The following is a 24251-nucleotide window of genomic DNA, read 5'->3' as shown; positions in this document are numbered from 1 at the left end:
CGGTTTGCCATTTCCATCTCCAGTTTTACAGATTAAAAAAAAAAACTGAGGCAAATAGGGTTAAAGTGAATTGCCCAGGGTCACACAGCTTAAAAAATGTGAGACCAGATTTGAATGCATGAAGAAGCATCTTCCTGATTCCAAGCCTAAAGCTCTATCTACCATGCCACCTAGCTGCCCTGAAATACATATATGATAAACTTAATATCTGCTAGCTAAGAACATATAAAACAAGTAGCAAAATTCTATGAAAACCCTCTGGCCTATAGCAAGGCAGAACCAAATGAAGTGTCAAACAACAAACAAGATATCTGTAAACCACTGGGAAAGAAATGACTTACACTAATAATACAGAGTAAAATGTGATGGGTAGAAAGCAGCAAGGCAACACTTTCAGAGAAAGCCGGGAAGACTTGTATGAATTGATGCTGAGTGAAATGAGCAAAGGCTGGAGAACAATTTCTATTATAAAAGCAAATAACTCTAAAAGACTAGAGAACTTGGATCAATGTAACAGGGGCAGTTAGGTGATGCAGTGGATAAAGCACCGGCCCTGGATTCAGGAGGACCTGAATTCAAATATGGCCTTAGACACTTGACACTTACTAGCTGTGTGACCCTGGGGAAGTCACTTAACCCTCATTGCCCTGGAAAAAAAAAAAAGATCAATGCAACAACTAATCATGATTTCCGAGGACTGATAATGAAGAACTCCTGACAGAGAGGAGATAGACTCAATATGCAGAATGAAATACACATTTTTAGACAAGGCCAATAGAGGAATTTGTTTTGTTTTACTTTGACTACTTGGTAAAAGGGTTTTGATTTCCCTTTTTTTCAGTTGGGGAAAGGTAGGAAGGAGAAAAAAAACATGGGGAAAATGAATTAGAAAAATGTATTGGGTGAAGGGAACCTAAAGTACAAAAAGGGTTGTTTGGTTGGTTTTTTAATGTGGGTATTTCCTCCTTTTTTTAAAGTAAGCATATATTTTCTCTTCCCCTTACCTCCCTTCATCATTGAAAAAAAGAAAAACAAAAATAAGTCGCAACAAATGTGTATAGCCAAACAAACAAATTCTTGCATTGACCATATTTAAAATATCTCTTTCTGCATCTTGAGGCTATCACATCTTTGTCAGTGGATAGTCAGTGGATAGTCAGTGGATAGCATTAGTCTTCTGCAATTGTTGGTCACACCATTGATCAAAGTTCTTAAGCTTTTCAAAGTTATTTATTGTAGAAATTGATCCCTTCACTCTGCTCTCTTTATTTATGACCCCAGTTTGGGAATCAGGGAAGGCTTCATTACTTTCCTATCACCCCAACTATTATACATATTGAATTAGCTGCTGAATCCTATTGATTGTTCCTTTATTATATCTCTTCTGTCTTTCCTCTCCCTTTTACCTACTAACAACCCAAATTTATGCCCTTATCTCCTCTTGCTAAGACTATCAGCTTCCTAATTGGTCATCCTTTCTCTCCGATTTTTCCTCTCCAGTTGACTTTCCATGTAGCTGACGAAAAATAAAACCAATTAAGACTACAGTGTTATCACTTGAAGAACTTAGAATAAATATAGGTTTACTTTTTTTTTTTTTTAAAGACTGAATCTTCCTATCTTTACTAGGTTGGAAGTGTAGCAGCAACCCATTAGCCAATCCCACAAGAACTGTGACTTACTCTGACTTGGACCAGTTACCATGCCCCTACTTAGACAGCCTGCTGGTCCCCCTCCTGGGGGTTCACCATGTTGATGCCAGACTTTGTGTGGATACCAGGTAGACTTTTGCCCTTCTATAGCCCAGAATTCTCAAACTCAAGAAATTCACCATCTGCTTAGAATTGGGGAGGGGGGTGGCAATGAGGGTTAAGTGACTTGCCCAGGGTCACACAACTAGTAAGTGTCAAATGTTTGAGGCCAGATTTGAACCCAGGTCCTCCTGAATCCAGGGCCAGTGCTTTATTCACTGTGCCACCTAGCTGCCTCCTGCTTAGAATTTTAATGTCTTCTTTGGGGGTTCTATCCCCCAGTCTGATACTAAGCCAATAGCAGTAACTCTGCTTGTTTTATCTTCCACATAGACCCACTGACTAGCTAAGTTTCTTTTCATCACCTTATGAGTAAATACTGTAACCAAAAAAAGACAATAATTTTTAGCTTCTTTTTGACACATGGAAATTTTGAGGGAAAATGGATTTTATTCCCCAAAAAAGAAAAGAACAAAAAATATATGGAAATGATCTACAAAGAAATTTGAAATAATTAGGACTGAATATATTCTGAATCATAAAATATTTTAAGGGAGATATAGGATAACTAAAATGTTACAAGGAGAGGTCTTTGGGCAACCTTTAAGAAAAATATTATAACTTGTAATTGACAAGACTCAGTACTTAAATGAGCATATTTAATTGACTATGTTTTTTAAATGCTCAAAAATGTTTTACTCTCTTAAGAAGATACAAAATTGGGTACAGCTAGGTGGCACGGTGGAAAAAGCACTGGCCCTAGATTCAGGAGGACCTGAGTTCAAATCTGGCCCCAGACACTTGACACTTACTAGCTGTGTGAACCTGGGCAAGTCACTTAACCCTCATTGCCTCACCAAAGAAATAAAAATAAAAATAAAAAAAGAAGAAGATACAAAATTGACAATTTGGCGGGGGGGGGGGGAGTTAGATGGCATAGTAGATAAAGCACCGGCCCTGGATTCAGGAGGACCTGAGTTCAAATTTGGCCTTAAACACTTGACACTTACTAGCTGTGTGACACTAGGCAAGTCACTTAACCCTCATTGCCCCGCAAAAAAAAAAAAGACAATTTTATTATTATGAACTCCTTCATAAATAATGGAAATATGTCAGCCCACCAAACTCTGAAGTATCACAGATTACAAATAAACAGTATTTGAATGATTACAGTTTGGATACCTTTCTAAAATTTAGTTTAAAAGTATGATCTTATGGATCTATTACTGGATAAAAAATCATCAGAGTAGAATTTAATTTTCAATTCTACCACTCTGACACCCTGGGTGCCACCTTGACAAGTATTAAATTTCTTCCTACCACATTTTTTTAAAATAATAAACCTTTTTTTATATATTGATCCTATCTTCTCAACAAGCCCATCAAAGGCATATAGAGTCATTCAATCGATACATATTTATTAAGCACATACCATGTGCCAGGTATACATGCTAAGTGCTAGGGATACAAATATTAAAAAGACAGTTCTTGCCCTCAAGGAACTTATAATCAAAAGGGGAAAGATAATACATAAGAGGAAACTGGAAAAGGGTAGGAACAGAAGGTCTCCAATGCTGGGGCATAATGAAGTAATCCAAAGGAATACAGCTAGTGGAAATGAAGAGATAACTTGCTTGGGACCCTTCTTTAATTTGAAGCTTTTGGAGGAGTTCTTTGCTCTGGTCCTCCCAATCAGAAGGCTACAGAGTACTAGGGATACTGATGAGGGGCAAATATCAATACTGATGCAATCTTGAAGGAAGATGGGTTTCCAGATGATGAGACATCATGGGGCCATAATAGATACTGTCTCATACCTTTTTTTATCCCCTATACATAATACTTTATAAATGATGTTAATTATGTTTTCTCCAACTATAATAATAATAATAATAATAATAATAATAATAATAATAATAACGTCTGCAAATATAAGGAGTTTTAAACTGCAACATGCCTCATTTGCCTTCTCCTGTCCCCTTAACCCCTTTCCCCATTGGTAAGTCCTTTCTAGAACTTCCATTGTGGGAAAGGATTCAGAGAAGCCAACCTGCATCCTCTGTACTTCACCACCAAGCCACAACGCAATTTTTCCCACCTTCCTCATCCCTTTTGTATGTTGTCTTCCCCTATTAGAATAGAAATGTCTTAGGGCAAGGACTATCTCTTTTGCTTGTATTCGCTTCCTAGCACTTAGTACATCACTGGGGCACATAGTAAATGCTTTAAAAATGTTTATTTGCCTAAAAGATAATATGTAGATGAAAAAATGCCATGAAGATGTAAAATACATATACTATGGTAGATTTTTAATGCTTTGAATTCAAAACAATATTACACAAATGCTGAATGAATGTGACATCGTGGTGTTTGAATGCTGAACAAATTTTTTTTCAAAATAAAGTTTTGCAAAGTTCAAAACTTCATATTTCTTTCTATTAGACCAAGAAATAAGCTCTGCCAATGCACTTAAAATATAAGGAAAAGAGTTAACTGGGGAAAATCTTTGCAGCAAGTTTCTCTGACAAAGGTCCCATATAGAAGATAGTATAAGTACTCTTTCCAAGAGCCATTCCCCAAATGATAAGTGGTCAAAGAATATGAACTGACAGATTTCAAAGAAAGCCATCTAGGCCATCAAAAAATTCTCTAAGTCATTAATAATTTTAAAAAATGTAAATCTAAGTAACATGTTCTACTTCATAGACAATAGATTAGCAAAAATTACAAAAGTAAGTAAATGATAAATGTCAGAAGGGTTATGGGAAAATAAGTTAATTATTTTTATAATATTTTAATATAATAAATAATTGTGGGAAAATAAGTAATTATATTGGTGGAGCTATGGATTAGTTCAGCCATACTGGAAAGTAATATGGAACTATTCCCCCAAAATCACTAAAATGTTAATACCTTTTGACCCAGTGATACCACTACAAGGCCTATGTCCCAAAAAGATAAAAGGAAAATTACTCATTTGCCCAAAAATATTTTTAGTAGCTCTTTTTGCTATAGCAAAGTATGGAAAACTAAGTTGATATCCATCAATTGAAGAATGGTGGAAAAAATCATGATATATGAAAATAATAGAATATTATTTTGCCATTAGAAATAAATGGATGGGGGCAGCTAGGTGGCGAAGTGGATAGAGCACGACACTTACTGGCTGTGTGACCCTGGGCAAGTCACTTAACCCCAATTGCCTCACCAAAAAAAAAAAGGGGGGGGGAATAAAGGGATGATTTTAGAAAAACCTGGGAAGACTTGTATGAACTGATGCTAAGTGAATGGAGCAGAACCAGAACAATTTATGCATTGTTAACAATATTGTAAAGAAGAATAACTGAAAGAAAAGAACTGTAATCAATGAAATGACCAACCATGACTCCAAAGTACTAAGGATGAAGCATGTTCTCTACCTCTTGACAGAGAGATGAGGGACTCAACAGAAGAATAAGGCATATATTTTTGGCCATGGCCAACATGGGAATTTTTTTTTGCTTGACTACAAACACATATATGTGTGTATATATATATATATACATGCATATATAAAAATAAAATATATGTGTTTATACATGCATGTGTTCATGTGTATAACTAAACAAAATATATGTAATCTTTGTAACATATATATACACACAAACATATGTTATGATGTTTTTCTTTTTTTTAATCTGGTGGTAGAGTTAGGAAGAAAAGGAAAGTTAAGGATGGGGTAGAAGAAAGGAAGAAAGAAAGAAAAGAAGGAAGGAAAAGGGAAGGAAAAAGAAAAGAGAAGGAAAAGAAAGAAGGAAAAGGAAAGAAAGAAATTGAAACATTTTTAGCAAAAGAGATAGAAATAAGATAGAAAGCCTTACAGCCAAGCAACATAGTTTTGGAAGTTACACACTCAATTGATCATATATTTAGAAAGAAAAACAAGTTGTTCATAATAGAGATTTACAGTGTTATATCCAATTTTTTGCTGTTCTATGTGTATGGGCATGGCCATTTAATTTGGTGTTTAAGTTGAAAATTTTTTGTAAAGGAAACTATGTTTTACCAGCAGTCTAAGATCTTCATAGGAGAATCTTACTTCTGAAGCAGAGAATTGATCTTATCGATCATGTTTTTTTTAAGCTGGTCACAATTTTTGCAAATATTTTGTCAGAAAAATATGTCTCCAAAAATCTCATAAGGACAAGATGAGAACTCTAATCAGTCCCTGGCAGAAGCAAAATGAAATTTCTGATGAGTGTTTTATTTTCACCCATTTTATTACAGCCTGTGGCTTCAGATATCTGTGTGATTACGTACCCACTCATCTATTTCCCTTTCATGTTTATTTTGGAAGGTTAGTATGTTATTTTGAAAGAAAGGAAGAAAAAGCAGACAGCAAAGGAAGCAGAGTTGACTTGTCACTTGTATAGGCCAATGTACTCCTAGAATAGTTAACCCTCAGGAATAATAATAGAAAAGTTCACTTATGCAGCACCTTTTTTCTGAGACCTGAAAGAAAAGTCCATTTTACTGAAGAGAAATTCTAGGCAAAAATAACAAACAAATAAAGAGTTATGGAATTTTCCCAAGATCCATGACTTAATAAAGAGCTAGTTGAGAAGTGAATATCATTACTAAACAATAATCTCTTCCTAAGTCACCTAGTCTTAGAGATCATTTTTTTTGTTGTTGTTAAACTATCATAGCACTGTGTTATAGGCATCAATCATATAAAGAATTTGGGTTATACCTCCTATTTGCTCACTACCTAACATCTCAGAAATAATAAGAGATCTCATTTATATGAGGATTTTTTTCATTTACAAAGCAACTCCTTCACAACAATAATAACAACTAGCATTTACATGGTACTCTGTACACTTAACCTCATTTTACAATAGAGAAAATTGAGCTCTGCATGGTCAAGTGATTTCTCCAAATTTTATACACACACGCTCCCCACAACCACTACTAGCACCACTTCATTCACCTCTTAAAATTATTTCAAAATCCTTTAAGATTTTTCACAAGAAATAAAACAAGATTTGGAGTTTGTTTTTAGCAAGGCTCAAATACAAATGTCATCTTTTATCAGTAGTAACAAGGATAAAATTTTTTTTTCATATATCCAGTCAAATTTGAATAGTGTAACGATTGGAACAATAGCAAAATATTTAAGTGATCTTCTGTTGTATAAAACTAAATGCAAGGCAGCAGTGATAAGACCAACAGCGATGGGCAACCTCTTATATCCTCCCTTCTTATGGTAATTAATATTCTAGGTGGGATATGTTTTAAGGAAGGAGAAAATTTATACAATGCTTACTACATACTAGAACTTGTGCTAAAAACATTATGATTTTTATCTCATTTCACCCTCACAAGAACCCTGTGAGGTAGTTTTTATGATTACCATTTTACAGATGAGGAAACTGAGACAGAGGTTAAATGACTTACCCAGGGTCACACAACTAGAGTTTAAGACTGGATTTGAATTCAGGTCTTCCTGACTCCCAGGCCAGTGCTCTATTAAATTTAGATACAAAAAACGTATTCATTTCTGATTGTCTGAAAGATGCTAATATCTACAGATTTGGATGGTGAAGAGTCTTTTGTTTTCCTAAGCAGTCACTTTCCAGAAATGTATAAATTTCAACACAACCTCATTCTGGGAAATATGACAATAATTTTGATAATTATTTTGTTGTTTGTCCTTCATTCTCAAAGAGGATCATGACATTGGGAGGTGATGTATGACTTGCATTGAATTGGATTTAAGTAAAGGAGAGCTATACAAAGTCACCAACTTCACTCTCTCTTCCAGAGCCATTTGGGTCCAGTGGCTATATATATGTGTGTGTGTGTGTGTGTACATATATATATACATACACACACACACACACACACACACACAAACACACACACATATATACATAGAAAGACAGAGACAGAGACAGAGATAGAGATAGAGATATATCAGGACAACTGGAGAAGGCCCTGAATGTTTAAAGCAATTGGAATTAAGTGACTTGCCCCAGGTCACATAGCTAGTAAGTGTCTGAGGTCAAATTTGAACTCAGGCCTTCCCAAATTCAGGCCAGTGCTCTGTCCACTGTGCAGCCTAGCTGCTTGATTATTTAGTATGTCAGTGATGAACAGTGGCCTAAGTGTGGAAACTCCCTCACCCAACAGGTTATAAGTAGTCTTAGAGAATTGCCTGAGGCTCAAAGAACATAGATGTTCCCCTCTCCCCTTCGTCTTGCTTACACAGCTAAGTATAAGAGGTGGGATTTGAACCCAGGTCTTCCTAAGTGCCATTCTGGCATTCTACTATATCATGTAGCCTCTGGAATAATTAGAATTGATAGCAAAATTATGTAATTAGTGCCCATTTTTAGTAAGTCCCTAATTGAACTCTTAAAAATAGTAGATGACTGGGGCAACTAGGTGGCACAGTGGATAGAGCACCGGCCCTGGAGTCAGGAGTACCTGAGTTCAAATCCGGCCTCAGACACTTAACACTTACTAGCTGTGTGACCCTGGGCAAGTCACTTAACCCCAATTGCCTCACTAAAAAAAAAACAAAACAAAACAAAAACAAAACAAAACAAAAAAATAGTAGATGACTCCTTTCTGAAAAGAAGGTAGGTTTTAAGTTAATTTCCCTACCCAAACAGTTCCTACTGTAGAGCATTATTGTAATTGCATCTCTGCAGGAAGGAACACATCCAGAATGATCGTGAAGTTGCTTGTAGTCACTGACCTCTTCCAAAATACCTTGAACTTTCTTTTGTTGATAGGACTTTCTAAAAGTGTACTGGGAGTCCTACAATTCTGGCTTGCACCCATTTTAAACATAATTTAGTCGCATGATGCTACAAGTTGTTATCAGATGACCCTGTGCTCATAGACAAACACAACCACTATCAGGCACAGACAGGCCATAATCTGGCAATAACTTTATAGAGCAGAAATAAACACAATGTGTAGTGAATATTAATAAACTCAAGGAATGCTGGCATACAATAAGATTACAAGCGCTCTCAAAAGGAAAGTAGTGTAATGGTTTCCTATGTGTGAATGTCATTATTTATACAAATATGGATAGAATGAAAGGGAAAGGAATAAAGTTTTAAAATACTGCACCCTCTTTTGGGAAATAAAAGAAGGGAGCAGCTAGGTGGTGCAGTAGATGAAGCACCTGCCTTGGATTCAGAAGGACCTGAGTTCAAATTTGACCTCAGACACTTGACATTTACTAGCTATGTGACTCTGGGCAAGTCACTTAACCCCAATTGCCTCATCTAAAAAAAAAGAAATAAAAGAACTCCCTCCTTAAGGAACAGCAGTTTGGGGTGGGGTCAGGGGTTACTGATGCACCAGCTAATACTCATTCTGCCCTGGGTCTATTTATAAATCTCAGTGTAGCTAGAAAGTGAGTTATGCTTAGCTGTAAAGATGGTGGAACTTTGATTATAAAACACTGAACGTGCAAGTTAAGAGGACAAAATAAACAAAGGTAAGGTAATGGTATGGTGCCATTCTAATGACATGAAATAGTTACTGCACCCACTCAAAGTACCCCACTATCTGACACTGAAATCTGACAAGATTAGAATTTGATGGTATGATGATTTAGGGGAAATGGCAACTGAATTCATCACTGAGAAGTTATGGAAAAATATTTAAGAATGCAAAGATCAGTATTCAAGAAAGCTAATGGTTTTGTCAGATGAAGGAAAGAAACACGCATATATTAAGCACCCATTATGTACCAGGCATTATGCTAAGCATGCTACAAATATCCCATTTGATCCTCATGACAACCTGGGGAAGGAGATGCTATTATTCCAATTTTACAGTTAAAGAAACTGAAGCAGACAATTAAGAGTCTGATGGTAAATTTTAACTTTAGTCTTCCTGACGGCAGGCTGAGAATTCTATCCACTACACCATGTAGCACTGTATATCACCTTGCTGTCAACTTCAGATAAAGTCAAACTAGAAAAAGTTATCAATTGTAGAAAGAGTAAAACAAGGAACAGCTAGGTGGCCCAGTGGATGGAACACCAGCCCTGGAGTCAGAAGGACCCCAGTTCAAATCTGGACTCATACATGCAAGTCACAACCCTGATTGTTTCCCTCTCCCCCAAAAAAGACCAAAACAATTTTTTTCCAAAATCACAACAAACCTCAGTTTTCTCACCTGTAAAAAAAAGGGATAATAATACTTTACTGAGGGTGGCATAGTTAGGTCAGCCTTGGAGTCAGGAAAATCTACCTGTGACACATATGAACTGTGAAACCACAGGCAGGTCATTTAATCTCGCAACCAATTCTCTAAGTCTATAACTTATAAGTAAGTTACTGATCTTACTGGTAGAAGAAATTTTTGCTTTTGAACTTCTACCTGTGACAGTTGGTATGTCAGATCAGAACAAAAAAAAATTATACTACTTATGTCATCAAATTATAAAACTTGATAAAACTTAAAGCATTATATCAATGTGATTCCTTTTTAAAATTTATATTTCAATGGACGTAAAATATTGGGGAGCCAATTTCCCCCATGTATCTTCCTTCTAAATCTTTTTTTCACCTTCTTTCCATATTTCTTTCCAAAGAGTGTTTGGAACCACATGTATCCTCAAAGGAGGAAGAAAGAAGGGGGTCTCTCTTCTCCCAAGTTCTCATACCAAGCAGTCAGTGTTGTCAGCATCCTTTACACCAATGAAGAGATTTCAATGCAAATGATCCAGGTTTGAATCCTTTATTAAAGTCTATGCTAATCTGGAGATATTTATCAAGTTCTTCGTAGAATTTCAGTACCCTTTTATTCTTAAAATAATTCTAAGCTGGTGTATTGCAGAGAGAGGTGATACTTTTTGAGTACGGGTTAGACTAGATGGTCACTGAAGTTACTTCTAACTTTGAAATTCTGTGATTTCTTGTATTAATGAATGAATGAAATGCATTTATTAAGTGATTATTACTATGTGCCAAGCACTCTGCAAAGTTCTAGGCATATAAACAGAAAAGTTAGACAGTCCCTGATCACAAGGCATTCACATTTCAACTAACAGAGACAAGACATATGAGGAAATTCAGCTGCCCAAGCCCCTTTCAGTCAACTCAATGCCCGGGATATGTTTACATCATATAGCATGTTAAGACTAAAGATAAAGGAAACAATAACAGAAATGAGGGAAAACAGTTAACAAGTTCATCAGCATTTTACTTCTAAGCCTATCACCATGGAGAATCACTTATTAAGCTAAGAGACTAAACTGTATAAAAATATGCCTAGATGCTTGCTTCAAAATACAAAACATTTGAAATTGAAACATACTTTTGAATATCTACTTACAAACTCTAATATTTACCCAGGAGCCACTTGTTTTTTTAATAAAGGAGGAAAAGTTTAGTACAAAACAAAAAAAGTTCCAATTGATTATCAAGGCATAAATATGTCTCTAGTTAATCATTATTTCCATTGCTGAATATTATGACAATTCACTATGAAGTTTCAAAAACCCTAGAAATAAAGGAAGCTGAGGATTCATGAGGTTTCCATAGAAACACCACAACATAACATGATGAGAAGAACACTGGATCAAAAATCAGAAGACTTGGTATTAATCATTAACTCACTAGGCAACTTTGGGCAGATTATACTCATCTCTAGGCCTTATTTTCATAATAGTAAAAGAGTGGATTGAACAGCACATAGATCCTTGTCATCCCTTGCAAATCTGATTCTGTGAAATACAGTTACAATAGAAGGGTAGTCATCTCTTTCCCCTAGCATCCCTTAAGACTGCCAGAACATCATGCTAACTGCTGGCACCAGGAAGATTTGGATGTCAGAGCATGTTTTTGACCACCCATGGGAAATAGTCACATTAGCTGCTATGCAACCTATGTGGTGGCAGTTTATGTGTTGAATGATAACCCACTGAATCTCACTGGAAAATTGCATAGCCATAGACTTCTTAGCAAGCTGCTTCATAGGCAATGGATATGGTGTCAAGACTGGCATCAGGAATATTCCTTTTCCTGAGTTCAAATATGGCTCCAGACTTGTACTAGCAGGGCAGCTAGGTGGCACAGTGGATAGAGCACTGGCCCTGGAGTCAGGAGTACCTGAGTTCAAATCCAACTTCAGACGCTTAACACTTACTAGCTGTGTGACCCTGGACAAGTCACTTAACCCCAATTGCCTAAAAAACAAAACAAAACAAACAGACTTGTACTAGCTGTGTGACCCTAGGCAAGTCACTTAACTCTGCCTCAGTCCCTCATCTGTAAAATGAGCTAGAGAAGCAAATGGCAAACCACAAACCACTCCAGTGTCTTTTCCAAGAAAACCCTAAAAGAGGTCATAAAGAGTCAGACACAACTGAAATGACTGAACAATAACAGAACTCTTGGCACAGAGTGGGGAATGCTTTCTACCTTAAAAACACTTGCTGGTTCTGTAAGAACCAAAACATATGTGGAAGAACATTCTGTAGTCAATTTCATAGATAAAGCAATGAAGCCTAAATCTACAAATAGTTCATTTATAAATATGTTTTCAGCAGATGAAAGGCATATATGGTATGTATACACTCACAAAAATGTCAAACCTCATCCTCCAGAACCAAGAAAGACCATTTTGATTCATGAAGTCAATCATCGTGAAAGAAGTGAGCCTTAGCAATTACCTAAAAAGAAATACAATATGGTGTAATACTAATAAAATCTGTGAGGCAATGGAATAGGTAATTAATATATTAAAGACAAAGACTGAAGCTTCAGCAAAATGGAACATGAGGGCACTCTGGCAGTAGCAGCATTTGTAAAGAAATGACAGCTATTTAACCATATTTGGTATTTAAAAGACATTTGTATATTCTAGGTAGGTATTAAATTGACTTGGAGAAAAGTTACAATTTTAATGAAGAAAGGTAAAGGGCCTCCAAACACATTGAGTCAACTGGAGTTAATGTTTTTTGTTTTGTTTTTGGGTGAGGCAATTGGGGTTAAGTGACTTGCCCAGGGTCACACAGCTAGTGTCAAGAATCTGAGACTGGATTTGAACTCAGGTCCTCCTGACTCCAGGGCCGGTGCTTTATCCACTGTGCCACCTAGTTGCTCCCCAACCAGAGTTAATGTTACCCCAAAATGCCATCCAATGTCAAGTTTTCAATATTTGAAGATTTAAGGATATTTCTAACAAATATCTGGATCAGAAACTGTCATGTTGAATCTCCATGAAGTAGAATTTTATAACATTTGATTCATGAAGCTCACCTGATTTAGGACCAATTTCAAAATGAAGCCAAGCTACCTTTTATAGCACAATTACTCTGTCACTTTTTTTGAGTAGTTTTGTGTCATAATGACTTTTTTTTGCAAAGAAGGAAAGCATCTTACTTGAAATCTAAAATGTAAGCCTTTTATTTGTACGAAAGTAACTATGGCATGCTATAATGGTACTTAAATGATATTTTTGTGGTGAAACACTGTCATTAAAGTGTTAGGACTCCCAATATAAATGTAATTGCATTATATTACAGGGCATTATATGTTGATTTACCAAAAATTTGTTATTTAATACAGACATCTATATTGACTATACTTGCAAAAATGTATAAGATTTAGAATGCTGAATGGTGGTTTTATTATATTCACTTTGAAATTTGAATAGGTTCCAGGAAAAAATAAAGTTATCACCTGAATTTAAGAGCATCATAAAATTCAAAGTAACAACTATTTACATCTTTTAAGTATTTACATGCTGGTTAATTCACTTTTACAAAAATTGCCATATAAAATCATATTTCAATAATTGTTTTATTATGATACATTTAACTATTGAACTGTAAAATAATTAATTGCATCTTTTCATTGTAGAAATTGGCCATGAATAAATCTTACAGGAAAACCTGTAAGTGATTTGATTTAATTTCCAGTCTGATTTGAAATACAAATCATAAGTACTTAGCTCTCTTTATAATACATTGGTGCTATTTCCAAAAAGGGAGGTACTTACCCACAAGTAACCACTAAAGGAAATTGAATTTAAACTTTTATTTGTGGGAACGTTTTACTTCTGACACTAAAAGGCAAACCAGAATATTGAAAACTATCCCAGAAAAATGTTATGTTTTATTTAATAAAGGTAAATGATTATTAACTGCTAAACAATATTTTGTTTCTTGTAATTATTTCTATGATACTGAATTTATACTAAAGGCAGCTGATCGTACCTTTTTTTTTTCTTTTGGGCAGGGCAATGAGGGTTAAGTGACTTGCCCAGGGTCACACAGCTAGTAAGTGTCAGGTGTCTGAGGCTGGATTTGAACTCAGGTTCTCCTGAATCCAGGGCCAGTGCCTTATCCACTGTGCCACTTTGCTGCCCCCTGACCTTTCCTTTAACTATGCTTAATATGCCAGAACTTCTGCCAAGGTTACCTATTGGAAAAAAAAAAAAAACTAGTGTGTACATATACAAGGTACGGAAATATAAGTTTAGCAAACTATTTTAAAACGAATATTTTTTTCTATTTAAAATATTGTTTGGTTTGAAACTTTGGTGGTATTTTTGTAAAAGTAACTCAATTCAATAAAGAAAAAAAAGGAAAATTGCCTATTTGTACAAAAATATTTAAATCAGCTCTTTTGTCGTGGCAAAGAATTGGAAATTGAAGGGATGTCCATCACTCAGGGAATGGCTAAACAGGTTGTAGTTGTGGTGGAATACTATTATGCTATAAGAAATGGTGTGCAGGATGCTTTCAGAAAAACCCAGAAAGACTTACACGAACTCATGCAAAATGGAGTGAGCAAAACCAGGAGAACATTTTACACAGTAACAACAATATTGTATGATGATCAACCGTAAGTGATTTCACTATTCTCAGCAAAACAATGATCCAAGACAATCCCAAAGGACTCATGATGAAAAATGCTATATACCTCCAGAGGAAGAACTGATGGAATCTGTATTCAGATGCTAGTATTTTCTTTTTCTTTATTTTTTGTGGGATGGGTTGTTTGTTTGTTTGCTTGGTTTTGTTCTGGGGGTTATTTTGGTCTATGGCTTCTTTCACAACATGACTCGTATAGAAATGTATTTTGCGTGATTGCACATATATAACCTATTGCTAATATATAACCAATTGCTAAATTGCATACCATCTCAGGGAAGGGGAAGGTGAGGAAGAGGGAGAAAAATTGGATCTCAAAAATCTTTAAATCAATATTAAAAATTGTCTTTACATATAACTGAGAAAAATATCTAGAAATTAAAAAGTAGCAAAGTCTTTGAGGTTTGGCATTATTCTTTTGTCACTGGAGAGTGTCACAAAATTGAAATGACATTTCAGCTAAACAAAATTAATAAAAGTTGATATTTCATTAAAGTAGGTTGTGTATAAGTTCTGTAAGTTGTACTTGTTCTAAATCAAGTGTAATACTCTAGTGATAAAATATTTCTAAACAACAAAAATGAAATATAACTATTATAAATACCATCACAACAAAAAGATTTCTGTAATTTAACTGGATACAATAATAAGAAAAATTTGGGATGCAATAAAATTTTCAGAATCATAGAATTTTGCAGTTGGAAGTGTGGAAATTTATTTTGATTTGGGGACCCTACCTTTGGGCTGAGATTAGAAAGCCTTAGGCCCTTAGGATCTCTTCTGTGTGGGAGGTGCTGGTGCCCCTTCCCCTCTGCTTCAGCTAAGCCAAAAAGCCCCGTGGGCTGTACAAGATGCCAGGCCAGATAGCTGGGGGAAAAAAAGCCCCCAGCTCCCTCCTCCCTGAGCCGAGGTATCTGAGAGATACTGGGCTCTGGGGTAGCCTCTGGCTTAGCACGCGATGCTCGAGCATGACCCCAGCCCCAGTGGCAGCCCTGACTGGCGGATTAGCTTGGTATGTGGGTGCAAAAAGCCCTGAGATTTTAGTAGAGATAAAAAAGATATATATAGACCTGGGAGTTAGATTAGAAGGGAGGGATAAGACAAACAGTAACACAGGACTAGGAGCAAGGAGGAAAGGCCGGCGGACAAGATTAAGAGAGGTGGACAAGATTAGAGGGGCGGCGGCAGAGGGCAGACTGACGGAGCAGACAGACAGACAGACAGACTGACCAGGAGGCAGCAGAGAGCACAGAAGCGGTCAGCACAGGGTACATGTTGGAGAAAGTGAAGATTAAGAGGAGTTAGAAGAAAGTAGTTGAGCAGGGAAAGTGTAACAAACCCTGAGGCGAGAGGTGACTAAGGCCCTTATTGTATTAAAAAAAAAGTTCCCCGCACAGCAGGTGGGAAAGAACAGCAGTGGAAAGAGACAATGCAGTCAGGTTGTACATTTTATTTCCCTGTATTCATAATTTAAAATAGTATCTCATAAATAAATACTGCTTTGATTATTTAGTTAAGAGGCTTCTTAATCTTTTGCTTATCAATCTGGGAGTGGAACAGTGATGCTGGAATTTTATAAACAGCCCATACTAAGTTAATAGCAGTCAAATAGTCAACAGAGTCCCAGAATTAGTACCCTAGTCAGATTAGTCCCCCCAAATTAGGCCAAGTCATCAAAAATATTTTCACAGAAGAGACCTTAGTGGCCATCTGGTCCAACCCATGCCCAAAAGGAATCTCTACTCTAACACTTCCCCAAAAGGTGAGTACTCCTCCCCTCCCAAGGCAACACATTCTATTTTTGGACAGCTTTCATTATTAGCAAGTTTTTCCCAACATCAAGCCTACTTTTGTCTTTTTGCAACATTCTTGTGTTGTTCTTGGTATTTCCCCTGGGACCAAAGATAACGCATCTAATCCCTCTTCCACAAGACATGTTGCCTTTCAATTCCTTGAAGAGAGCTATTGTATCCCGAGTTTTCACTTATCAAATGTATATATGTATTTGTCAATTAATCCTCATATTAATTACATCAATTCAAGGCCCTTTCCCATCCTGATTGCTTTCCTTTGGAAACTCTTCAGTTTATCAATCTTTCTCAGTTTCTTTCTCAGAAACTGAAGTTCTCAGAACTATAAACATAGTCCCCTAGATGTAGTTAAGCCAATGCAGAGTATGGAGGGACGATCACTTTCCTTTTCCTAGAACTTATGCCTTCCAGGATTCAGTTCTTCTTTGGAGTCAAATTGAAGTCCAACAAAAGAAAGTGGATGATAAAGCACCAGCCCTGGATTCAGAAGGACCTGAGTTCAAATCTGGCCTTAGACACTTAACACTTACTAGCTGTGTGACCCTGGGCAAGTCACTCAACCCCCATTGCCCCATGCCCTCCCCCGCAAAAAAGCGAATGTTCTTTACCATTCCCTGTAATGGAATTTAGATAGGAACACCTTTGGACTTCAGAACTGTCTGATTTATATATCCAGTCTCCCAACCTTTCTTCTAATTTTGTAGTAGGACTACATAAGCTGAGCCTGAGCAAATGGAGGATCTTCCTAGGATTTCATGAATACAAGAAGCTACCCTGTATTTTCTTATTTCCCTTTCTAACCACTTCCAGATATCTTTGACCAAAGACATTCAACCTTATTCAGTTCAATTTTTTTAAATTTTCTGATGAATTTATTTAGTATTTTATTTCCCCCCAATTATATGTGAAAACAATTTCCAAAATTTTTTTAAAAATTAAGTTCCAGATTCTCTCCTTCCCTTCCCACTTCCCTCATTAAAAAGGCAAGCAATTTGATATTGATTATACATGTATAGTTGTGCAAAACATATTTCCATATTAGTCATGTTGTAAAAGAAAACATAGACCAAAATAAAAAAAAAACAAGAAAAAGTAAGTTTAAAAAATATGCTTCAATCTGTATTCAGATTCCATTAGTTCTTTCTTTGGGGATGGACAGCATTTTTCATCATAAGTCCTTCAAAGTTGTCTTGAATCCTTATATTGCTAAGATTTGTTCAGTCATTCACAGTCGATTCAATAAATATTTATCAAATCAAAGAAAGAAGAAAAGGACTCAAATACAAGAAAATATATCGCAGTACTTTGCAATGGTGAAGAATTAGAAATTGAGGGGGTGTCCATCAATTGGGGAATTGATGAATGTTATGACATGAATGTGATGGAATTCAACTATGCTCTAAAAAATAATGAAGGGGATAGTTTCAGAAAAATATAGGAAGGCATGTACAAACTTCTGTTAAGTGAAGTGAACAGAACCAGGCAAACTATTTTTATACAATAACAACAATTATGGTAAAGACAATCAACTCTGAAAATCTTAGGAACTCTAATCAGTACAATAATGGACCATGATTCCAAAGGTCTCATGTTAAAAACAGGTTATCTACCTCCTTTCTCAAACCTTAAAGTTCTCTCATCTATTTTAGATGGTAAATTCTCATAGGGAAGGGACTAACTCAATGTTTAACTTTATTTTGATAGAGGGCCCACAGTACTGCAATAAGAATGTAAGGCCTATAGGTACTCAGAAAAAAAATATTTCTATTTTTTAATATCACCTCTTGATGGAAATGTTAAATTTGAAGTCTCTAACTCGTTTTCTGAAGTATTCCATTCTCTGACAAGGCCTTTAACAGAGTAATGAGCAAAAATCTAACAAAGGAATCATCAGGCTGTGTAGCCGGAAAAGTCTCATTAGACTGTAGAGTAATCTCCCTTAGGGGAATACTGGAAACGTTATTGTTGTTTGAGTCATTTAAAAGTAGACTGGTCCAAGATATCCAGAAAGCCAAAGAGAAATTCTACATGAACCGGTAATAAACAAGATGATCTCATTAGTCTTTTCCATCTGTAACTTCTATCAGAAAAGGTTATAGATGGTCAAAAGGTTATTTTAGAAAGTGGTCAAGATACTGGAATGAACATCTCTGAGTTCACAAAGATGTGACAGGATCTTTAAGGGCTGTTGCTATTTTTATGATAAAATCACCATGTTTAACACAAAGTAAAAAGAAGTTTTTGAACAAGGAATGTCAGGTAACTTAGCATCTATCTTTAAAGTTTAGCCTATCAAAATATGCATTTTCCAAAAAACAAGAAGAGAATGCACTCATTTCCATGCATTTCACCTGGCTAACAGACAATTACTTCATGTTTTATATACACATGATGATTTTTAGAGTCAGTCCCCAAATGACCTCCTACTTAACTTGTAGATGGGTATATGAAGATGACTGGAGTAATGAGATGACATTTCTCCCTAGAACTGCTGCTGTCCTGAAATGACAAACTCTAAAAGATTCTGCTTATCTTTGTATTCCCAGTGGTTAGCACAGTGCATGGAGCATAGTAAACAATTAATGCTTACAAACTTGATATCAGTACATGAATTTGCTCACTGTTACTCAACAGAAGAGAGAAAAGAGGCATTTTCTCTCTAATTCTTCTTCCCCTTAAAAAAAAAAAGTTCAATATTCTGCCTTATGCATTAGAAGTTTTCAAAAGGGGAATTCCTTTGAAATAAAAAATGGGATCCATTCCAGGAGCATACATGCCTCCAATATGAAAACTTGACATCTAAAGAGTTAGGCCCGCCTCCCTTAAATCACATCTAAGGAAATGCTGCTAACCTGGGTAAAAGACGGTCATGTCTCAAGAGACTTTATGAGCTCACAAAAACTGTTTTGCCCTAGAAACTCCCATGGAACATTTGCCACTAATGTGAGCAGTAAACAACACTCAGAGAAAACTTCTTTAAGTTCCTTCCCGCTTTCATGCCTTCATGGGCTTCCTTGATGAGCCCTGTACAGAGGTCCCAGTTCAGTGACTGAGTATAATGAAAATAGGGAGTAGACCTGTGATTCCAGTGGTACCGAGAACTCCTGGGCAAGGAAACCATCCACCCATGCAGGTCTTCCCTTCAGTAGTCTTTGAAAGTTGCTTAGTCTAGGGGCAGCTAGGTGAATAGAGCACCGATCCTGCATTCAGGAGGACCTGAGTTCAAATCCAGCCTCAGACACTTGACACTTACTAGCTGTGTGACCCTGGGGAAGTCACTTAACCCTCATTGCCCTACCAAAAAGAAAGAAAGAAAGAGAGAAAGAAAGAAAGAAAGGAAGGAAGGAAGGAAGGAAGGAAGGAAGGAAGGAAGGAAGGAAGGAAGGAAGGAAGGAAGGAAGGAAGGAAGGAAGGAAGGAAGGAAGTTGCTTAGTCTAGTGAAAGATTAAGTGATTTACCCAAGGTCAATATGTGTGAGAGAAGGGACTTATACCCAGCTCTCCCTGGTTTTAAGGCCAGCTTTCTATCCACTACACCACACCATTTCTGTTAAGTTACAGCAAATAGAGCAGAAAGCAGCTCAGGCTATTTCTTTTGCTCTCTGATTAAGCTGCCAACCTATGAGGATCCATTGAGTCTCACTTGATTTTTTTTTTTTTTGTGGATTTGTCATTTGCGTATCCAGTTTTTTTTTTTCCTTTTTTTGGTGAGGCAATTGGGGTTAAGTGACTTGCCCAGGGTCACACAGCTATTAAGTGTTAAGTGTCTGAGGCCGGATTTGAATTCAGGTACTCCTGACTCCAGGGCCGGAGCTCTATCCACTACGACACCTAGCTGCCCCCTGCGTATCCAGTTTTAAAATAGGCTCATCTGTATCTTCAACCTTAGAACTTTATGAATAATAATAAAAAAAGAGTACAGTACTTTCCCAATGGCAGGTGCTTAATAAAAATTTGGGGGATGAAATTGAAAAAGGGGTGGGAGTTGGGAGGAAGTACAGCAGCACATCACAACCAACCAAAAACCAAAATGAAAATTAGCTCTTCCAGCCAGTCTTATAAGGGCCATGTTGGTAAGCCCACACAACCATGGATAATATATTTAGCTTCCTCTCCCCCAGAGTAAGCAGCAAGCTCACAGTACAACCATAGAACATGGGTGATAAAATGAAGAAAGACTGTCTGGTTCTACTTGCTCAGCAGAAATTGGAACTCAGTGCAAACACATTACTGTTTCCAAAGCTTCTGTGAACACTGGTTTTCCTCACTTGTCTATACCAGTTGGTCTATAGTGTTTCCCAGATCTTCCCCTACTCACAACCCCTTCCTTTTCACAGTAGGTATACAGTAGGCTAGTAGCTAAAACTATCAATTGAACATTCAGGTTGGGGGAGGGGAAGTAAAGGGAGAGGAGGGCTGGGGATAGGAAAATGATTATTTTCCTTCCTTCTCCCTTCCCCCCCCCCGCCCTGCCCCCATTTCATCAGCCCTACCTTCCCAGGGAAATGAGAACATCAATATGAAAATGTAGAGAACATTTTTTGGTGGGTGACAGTTGTTTGTAAATGTAAAGGCAAGAGATTTCCATTTAAGGAATTTAAGTGAGTTCCATGTGGCACATCCAGTACAGTGTCAAGTTTTTTGCCCCGATAAGGCCAGAAGCAGGAAGTCATGAGAGGTCAGGAAGGAAGTACTATCAAGCTTGGGAGCAGGGACAGAGTAGTAACAGGAGCTGTGCAGTCTCCTTTATTCAGCTGGGCAACAACTGCCTCATTTTTCAGAGATAAACAGACCTATGGGCCCCCACATCTCCACGCCTGTACCTTTACATGTGCTCAAACAACATTGGAAGGTCAAACTAACCTTTAGCAGGCTTTGGCAAGCTATTAAGTAAAAGAAATCCCAATTCCTTCTAAATGTACACTCTTAAATATGGGACAGAATTTGTTTATCACAATTCATTTGTACCACAAGTTTTCTGAAAGGAAATGGTTTTAATACTAAGTTGGATGCATTATGCCACCAGCTGAAGCTAACTGGCTTAGTTTATACTGGAAGATTTCCAAGTATCACCTGTTTCCCCTTTTCAACTCCTACACCCTCTCTACCATCACCATGCACAGCCTCATGGGAAAGATGCCGAATTGACAACAGAAAAAGTTATGTGTCTTAAGAGTAGCTAAAATCAATGATGATAGAATTTAGAACTGTAAGCAACATTGATGATAGCCAGCACCCCTATTTTACAAGGAGAAAATGAACACTCAGAGAGGTTAATTTCACAAAATTAAACAAGTAATACACAGTAAAGCAAGAATTTGAAGTCAGATCCCTGCACTACAAATCCAGAATTCTTCCTGGTACACTACCCTACCTCTGTAACCCAGTGGTCTATCCATTTTTAGTCTTGTGTACTGCTTTGTAACTCTTACTGTGTTCTGTAAAACAAACTAAAGGGAATTAGGCAAAAGTCAAAAGAGGACTGGAGTTGTGTCACAAAGTTTCTAATGACTTTTGTACCTAAGAAACTAATCAGAGTTGGGATGTCTGAATAAGGCATACAAATTCATGCCAATTCTCTTTCTTTTGGAGGGTTTTACTTCTAAGGGACAGCCTTTTAAACCCTCTTAAAACCCCAAATGATCCTTTTGACCTGTTGAAATCAGTCACAAAAACTTGCTAGAAGAAAAATTAAAATCTGCCTGATGTGCTTTTCTTCCAGATTTGCAGAAAAGTCATCTGGAGAAAGACTAGGAAGGAAGTCCCTTAGAGTAAGTGGGGATGGCCAAACATTTTCATCCATCATATAGTGGTACATTAGGGAAAGAAAGCAGAAAATTATAATGTTTTGGCTGAATTCCATACCAAGTAAATATTGGAATACCATGATATTATGTACTATGTAAAATGCAGTTAATATTCTACCAACTTTCAAAGAATTTAGTATTGACTTATTGGGGATCCCAATTGAAATACATTTCCTGAATCAACAGTAGTCCTCTTCCCTCCATAATCAGTAGACACTAAAAGAGAGCAAGCAAGGTTCCACTTTTGTTAGAATTATTTTCACAAGTGGCTCTATAAACATCTTTGTGAATATCCAAAGGAACAAACTTCTGAGTCTTGGAAAAAATTCTGTAATATATTCCAAAATACATAGGGCAGCTAGGTGATTCAGTGGATAGAACACTAAACCTAGAGTCAGGAATGGCTGAGTTCAAATTCAACCTCAGACATTTATATGTAAAATGAGAATAACAAGAACCTACAACCCGGAGTTGCTGGAAGGATCAAATGAAATAATCATTGTAAAGTGCTTAGCACAGTGCCTGGCACTATTTAATGTTAGCTACAAAGAGTCGGACAAGACTGAAAAATGATTGAACAAAAATATATGCACCTGTTCAAATTGGGAAAAGGAATATTAAGAATAGCCAGTGGAAGCTGTGTGATCCTGGGCAAGTCACTTAACCCCCATTGCCCTGCAAAAAACAAAAACAAAACAAAACAAAACAAAACAAACAAACAAACAAAAAGAATAGCCAGTGGAGAAAGGAGCAGGAGGCCCAAGAAGAAATGAAGCACAAAAGAGGCTAAAAGTAGAGGTTACTCAATCTAGAACTCAGGTAGAGGTGTACATATCTCAAATAAGAGAGTGCCTGATAAATAAGAGTGGGCCTACAAGATATCAAGTCACAAGACATTCTGTGAGCCACAATAGTATACATGGAAGAAAACAAAAGGTTTTAGGGCACTGCTTTGGTGTAAAATAATCTGTCTACCACTTCTTCAGTCATGTCTCTCCATATCAGCTAAACCCTGTTTAATCTTGCCTGTAGTTTTGTATTCATTCTGGCAATTTTTCCACTCATGGGAATTTTGGCCTAGAAGAATGAACTGGGTCTCAAACTTCAGTGACCCAAGGGAAAAAAATGTCACCACTAAATACACCAGTATTTAATGGCTGACCATGGCATTTAAGTGGTCAAAATTAGTCTTTGAAGTCAGCATTCCTGAGTAAGTAAAGTACATATTTTATTGGTATCACTTTCTTCATGCTGTTCCATTCCAACAAATGGGACCACAGAACCCTGAAACACAGTCTACCAGCACAATGAAAAATATATATGTAATAAAATATATATTATATATTAATACATAAATATTAAAGTTATGAAATATGTGCAATCAATGTTCTATTTTATTTTCCCACACCAACCGAGAAACAACATGGTGTAGTGACTAGAGGACCAACCTCAAAACCAGGGAGACCTGGGTTTAAGTACTGCTTCTGACACTTACTGAGTGTGACCCTGTACAAGTCATTCAACAGGTGGTCTAGGTAACTCTCTGAAGCTATAAGATGTAGCAAAGGTGCTAGCTTCTCTTAGTAAAAAAGGAATTTCCTCATCTGGGAATTGCCGGTACTAATAAAATTGAAGGTCTTGTTCTTATCTCTATTGGAATATGTTTAGTAGTTCTGTAGGACTCTTATGAGGGTTCAGGGTATTCCACTAAAATATTATAATTCTCAAAATACTGCAAATTTCAGGAGTACCCGAGTTCAAATCCGGCCTCAGACACTTGACACTTATTAGCTGTGTGACCCTGGGCAAGTCACTTAACCCCAATTGCCTCACCAAAAACAAACAAACAAACAAAAAAGAAAGCTACCTAAAGAGAAATCCAAGCTAGCAAAAGATATTTTAGAGGCAGCTAGATGGCACAGTGGATAAAGCACTGGCCCTGGATTCAGGAGTACCTGAGTTCAAATCCGGCTTTAGACACTTAACA

Source organism: Dromiciops gliroides, chromosome 1, assembly GCF_019393635.1.
Source record: "Dromiciops gliroides isolate mDroGli1 chromosome 1, mDroGli1.pri, whole genome shotgun sequence".
NCBI lineage: Eukaryota > Metazoa > Chordata > Mammalia > Microbiotheria > Microbiotheriidae > Dromiciops > Dromiciops gliroides.
This window is presented reverse-complemented; position numbering follows the sequence as displayed.